Raw genomic sequence first — 5,971 nt, 5'->3', positions numbered from 1 at the left:
CGGCCCCTCTATCCATGCCTCTCTCGAATACGTAATACACACACATACCTCTCTAGGCCCTGCCAAATGCATCAACTACACATTCACACATGTTACATCACGTACCCCATTGATCTAAAAAGCCCTCTCTTCACGTTTATTTCGCATACAACATTCCTTTTGAATAAAGTGTGGCCAAAAAATTATTTTAGAATTTCAACATATATACAACATTACAAAGTTATATGGAGGAGTATGAACGCTAATTTGCATTGCATGGTGCCCACAATGATATTTATTCCGCACTGTGAATTTGTATATTTTTATACTATATATAAAGTTAGTCATAATAAAGAGAAACAAAGAGCATCTCTCTCTCCACCACATACCCCCCCTCTACGCCCCTTTCACGTACGCACACAAACTATCTCCAGGTCCTCTAAAAGTAAGCCCCCAGCACATTCACGCATGGTTCATCTTTCTCTCGCGATATATACAGTGACGATCATCGTATTTGAAGCGAAAGTACGATACGTACATTGGACTTCAGAATCCATCATTACTGTCACCATTTATGTTTTGCGGTTATTATACAGTCACGGGCTCACCGTATAACTCTGTATTTGCTCAAGACACGACTAGTTGACCAGTTAAACGCTCCACGTGGCACCTCTAGTGTTGCATCACATTATCTCACTACCATTAGGCCCACCTGTCGGCTTGTATCTACTCTACATCTACACTCTTATAAAATACTAGCAAGATGCCCATGCGTTGCACGCATCAAGATGCATTTGTATGAGTAGTTTATCTTGTGGGAGAAAAGGAAGAACGATGGAAGGCCTTATTTGCAAATCTAGAGAGGGGTGTGGGTATCTTTTTGCAAAATTGCCATTGTTTCCCTCCTATCTGTCAGATATAAATCGGACGGCCTATATTGCAGGATGGCAGGCACACCATCATCACCACTCTTATAAAAAAACAGAGTTGGTGATGATGGTGTGCCTCTCCAGATACCCACACCCCTCTCCAGATTTGCAAATAAGGCCTTCCCTCGTTCATCCTTTTCTCTCACAAGATAAACTAGTCATACAAATGCATCCTGATGTTACGTGCAACGCACGGGCATCTTGCTAGTAAGAATGAAAACAAACGACAAAAAAATATTGGACGGTGGTTCGAAGTCATGACCGCGGGCACAGCGGATAAGGTGGCCTTGTATTGGTATGCTGAGCCGTCTGTTTTAACACACAGGAGCTGGTGTGGTGATTATACACACACGCACGCATGCACACAAACTGCACGCACGCAACACTCACACGTACACACGCATCCACGCACACGCGCAACACTCACATGCACACACACACGCATGCATGCACACACTAGTACACCACACGACCAACACACACTCTCACGCTCAAGTGCTCAACCTACACGTGCATGCACACACATCAGACCCTGACACACACATACACAACCAGGTGATTCCTGCGCATGGGTTGGAGTCTTGTCGCACCTGCGTAAATTTGGGTTTATCTGACCTTTTCCCTATGTGAACAGACAGGTGGGACCCACAAGGAATGTGGTCAATTTAACTAGTCAAAATGGTGCCGCGCAGACTATTTGGCCGGTCAACAGTGCAATCCGATGCTGAACCGTGAGCAAGTGACCATATAATCACCACAAAATGTATATAGTGATCGTAATCAGCTTATTCTGAAGTTCGGTAACCGTATTACGCTTTTCTCTCTGTAGGCCCTCCAAAACTACATCTCTACACGTTCTCGCATGTTACATCTAACAACTATGCAATACAGCACTACTACTACACTCTAACACAATAAATCATATGTGTTTTTAGTTTTACTAGATATCATATAGTTACTTAATTATTCAGTTTGCATACATTAAAATTTCCTTTGAAATGTATGGCCAGTATCATCTACCGCGCAGGAAAAATCCCGCCCTTTCCTGTTTAATCGGGTTTGTATCGATGGATTGTGCGGAACAACAAAACTATAGTACTATACAGTACAAGTGACAGTTCACTAGGCCGCCGTGTCGTGTACTCCTCCGTCGTAAGAGTGGAGCACTCGCTTTCATAAATCTTCTAGTCCCTTTCGCCGACATGTGGGACATCAAGCTACCGGGTCCACGTGCCATACCGAAATACAGTGCAGAGCAGCCAGGGTGAAGCACCCCAGTCGTGGCGCCGGCGTAGTAATGAGCAATGAGGCATCAAATCACAAAGCTGCACCTTTCCCGCGGTTAAGTTGGAGGGACAAAGTAATAATGCTAAAAAAATAAGTTGGAGGGACAAAGCAACCATCATTTCACTCGTTGTTGAATCCGCTTCTCCCTCATCTTCTTCAAGTTAACCACGTGTTGCTTCTGCCATTGTTCTGCCTCATGTGGGACGCGGATCGGCTTGGTAAAGCACTGACACGTGGGACCTCATGTTAGCAAATCGCCAGGACAACGTCCTCTAAAAATAAGAAACCTCCCCCGCCATCCGCGCGGCAAAATCACCTCATTTTTACTAATCTTGATTATATAATTTTTAGATCAATATAACTGAGATTTGTATAGATAGCACACAGGAGCAAAACCAAGTGGTAAGGTTAAGGGCATCCAGAATGTGTAGCCAAATGTGAAAGGGATAATTAGATTTATGCCCCTAGTTGTGTCCCACTCGTCTATTTTACCCCTAATTCTCAAAAGTCACTAGTTCTGTCCAAGTCACTTTGCTCCTCTTATGCTTTTGCCCTTTGATCGTTTGACCGTCAGTTTGAAAACTTCATAACTAATTCATACTAAATTAGAAAAATGCAAATAAGATACCAAAATGTTCAGAAAAACATCACCTATATGTCAGTGCCATTTGCATTCATGAAAAAAGTGTTGGAAAGTGCACATCCGAGTTTTAGATCTTTTGATACCACCATGAATAGTAAACTCTAAAAAAATCAAAAAATTCAAAAAAATATGGTGGCAAAGAACGACAAATGTTCTAAGTGCTTGCCAAGTTTCACTAGGGAACGACATTCGTGGAAGTCGTGGCAAAAAAATAATCTATTTTGGAGTGCTGATTGTTTTTTTGCCGCGACACCCACAAATGTTATTCCCTGATGAAACTTGGCAGGCACTTAAAACATTTGTCATTCTTTGCCACCAAATTTTTTTTGAATTTTTTTAAACTTTTTTAGATTTTACTATTAATGGTGGTAGCATAAGAGCTAAAACTCGGATGAGAACTTTCCAACACTTCTTTCATGAATGCAAATGACACCGGCATATAGGTGATGTTTTTCTGAACATTTTGGTATTTTATTTGCATTTTTGTGATTTAGTATGAATTAGTTATGAAGTTTGCAAACTGACGGTCAAAGGGCAAAAGCATAAGAGGAGCAAAGTGACTTGGACAAAACCGGTGACTTTTGGGAATTAGGGGTAAAACAGACAAGTGGGACACAACTAGGGGCATAAATCTAATTATCCCAATGTGAAAATAGCTTTTGGCATCGTGGGAACCATTGTGGAGGTGGTGCCAAAGCCAAAAAGATGGAACCAAAGCTCCCTGATTGATTGATTGAAGGAATAGAAAAATGGAACATCTCTCCTCTTTCTCTCGTGCTTGGACACATGTACAGTATAGAGCACAGAGTCTACTCCCCCGTCCCTTCTATCAAAAATCACAAAGCAGTGAGGCGTCAAATCACAAAGCACGGACGAAGCAACCATCATTTCACTCTTCGCTAACTCTGCTTCTCCATCGTCTTCTTCGAGAAACCACCTCACCGCACTAAGCTGGACGGACGACGCTATTGTGTACTAGTAGTACTAGTACATTTATGCGTCCTTTGGTTCAACGAACTTCCTGGATGCAAATAAGACAGTTGTCTCAGCTTGCAGGTGGCACTTGTGAATGACTTACCGTGGTCTCCCTCAATGGTGTTCTTCGTCGAACGCACTTCGCCAAACCACAACGTTCGAGATATCATCGACGTCACTGCAATGGGGAAGGAAGTCAAATATAGTTACTACCTCCATTTTTTGTACACAAGGCCAGTATATCAAAATTACAATTTGCAAAAGGCCACTACCACTAATCGAGGCAAAATTGATAGGGTTTGCCTCGTACTAGCAACCAAGGACATTAATATACCATGCATGCATGCGGAAGTGAGAAGGTTGGTTTGCATGGCGCTGCATTAATCAAGCGACAAGTAGTGAGATGGTTAGCTCTTTGGGCTTTGGAGAAAAAAATACGCATTAATTGACATGTCAAACGAGGATTTGTATCGATTAATCCCGCGAAGGAAAACCCCGCCTTTCTTTTTTAACAATAGTACTCCTATACGTACGTACGTACTTATCCTGTTTGGGTCTAGGCATTGCATTGCCATACTTCACCACATATTTTTTGCCAAGCTTTCCTAAAGTTTTCAAAATGGAAAGGAGGTACACTTGCGCACGGCTGTCGCGGTCGCAGCACACCCTCACACGGTCGCTCCTGCACGCCGCAGTCGCACCGCACCCTCACACAGTCGCTCCTACACGCTGCAAACCCAACCAAGGGAGCACACCCTCACTGACACGTGCTGTCGCATGTGAACAAACCAAACTCAGCCATCCTACCGCTAACACATAATTTTGATTCATAGAGTATGTTTATCCAACCGCATGTTGGGGAGTATCCGTACGGCCCATGCGGTGGTCTGTTGGGGAAGAAGAAGAGGTGAGGAAGAAGGGTTAGGGGACGTAGGATATTCATCCAACCGCCTGAAAATGGTAGACTGACCCAAGTCAGGCGACTTGCATAATAATATATGTTTTTACACATCAAAAGATCCATAAAAACAACAACATAAAGAAAAACTATCACTGCTAGCAGAACGAGACGGCCTCGTCGTCTTTGGCTGCCGGCACAAACCAGCCGTAGCTGCCAACGTGTGTCTCCGCATCGTGATTGTCCTCGGCCTCCAACTACTCGTTCACGCGGAGCGTGCGGGCGCTCTGCACGGATGAGAGCACCGCCCGGTTCAAGTCGAGGAAGTCTGGTTTCCGCCTGCAAGAGGGCCTTGATGGCAGCAGCATCCACATGCTCCGCGTCGAGTCGAGCCTCCGCCGCCCGGTTCAAGTCCAGGATGTCCGGTTCCGCCTGCAGGAGGGCCTCGATAAGAGTGGCATCCGCGCGCTTCACGTCGAGTTGAGCCTCTGCCGCCCGATTCAAGTCCAGGACGTCCGGTTCTGCCTGTAGGAGGGCCTCGATGGTAGTGGCATCCGCGCGCTCCGCCTCAAGTTGAGCCTCCGCCGCCCGATTCACATCCACGACATCTGGTTCCTCCTGCAGGAGAGCCTCGATGGCAGCGGCATGAGCGCGCTCCGCATCGAGTTGATCCTTTGCTTCCTGGTCCCTCTTTACTATCGCCAGGTTGAACCGCTGGTCCGCCTGCACCATGGGGGACTCGGACACCGGCACGAATTCGACGTCCATCGTCTCATACCCATCGGGGGCCTTCTGCACCGCGACCTCCGCCGTGAACATTGGATCAGCTTCCTCCTCCTCGTAGCTAGGCTCCAGAGAACTCGGGGATTGGCTCGCTGCAAAGCAAGCTTGGGAACGGAGGTCTGTGGCGCCAACCGCCGCCACGATTTATGCGTGGCGCTCCGGCGTCAGCATCTTGTAGTACGTGATCTTGCGGTGCACCATGGCTTTCCGGCGAACTAGGGGACGCTTGATGCGGGCTAGGGATCAAAAGGTCGGGGAATGGGCTGGAGATTAGGTGTGGTTTTGGGGCAGTGGCTGGCGTAGGCCGAGCAGTGAAGGTTATGGTGTGAATAGTGGTTCCAGTGACGACCGGTCAATCGGTTTTGACTATACATCACTCTTGTCGCGCTCGCGTTGCAGCCCGACACGCTGGACCCTCCACATCGCTCACCGAATGGAATGCGCTTCGTCTTGCATTTTCGCTCGCTTGTGGGACCG

The sequence above is a fragment of the Triticum dicoccoides genome, chromosome 5B (genome assembly GCF_002162155.2).
Source record: "Triticum dicoccoides isolate Atlit2015 ecotype Zavitan chromosome 5B, WEW_v2.0, whole genome shotgun sequence".
NCBI classification, from domain to species: domain Eukaryota; kingdom Viridiplantae; phylum Streptophyta; class Magnoliopsida; order Poales; family Poaceae; genus Triticum; species Triticum dicoccoides.
Note: the sequence above shows the minus strand (reverse complement) of the source record.